This window comes from Elephantulus edwardii, unplaced genomic scaffold, assembly GCF_000299155.1.
Source record: "Elephantulus edwardii isolate Elephantulus edwardi_28Jun2011 unplaced genomic scaffold, EleEdw1.0 scaffold00002, whole genome shotgun sequence".
NCBI lineage: Eukaryota > Metazoa > Chordata > Mammalia > Macroscelidea > Macroscelididae > Elephantulus > Elephantulus edwardii.
The window spans coordinates 27,962,281-27,962,516 of NW_006399752.1; positions in this window are offsets into that span (position 1 = coordinate 27,962,281).

Consider the following 236-nt stretch of genomic DNA (forward strand, 5'->3'; position numbering starts at 1 on the left):
AGGTGCGGGCAGCTGCCTTCTAAGCTAACAATCTTCGGTAGCTGGTGAGGACACAGGTCACCTGTGGTGAGGTGCTTGGTCAGCAGGGAACATGCCCTTTTTAGATGGCTGCTCCCTGCCAGGCTAAGCCAGAGTCGCACCCGAATTCCTTGAACTAAAGGGAAAATAACAAACCAACCAACCCCAACCTCAAAATCATTGCCGTCCAGTCATCCTATCTCCACACCTTTTCAACC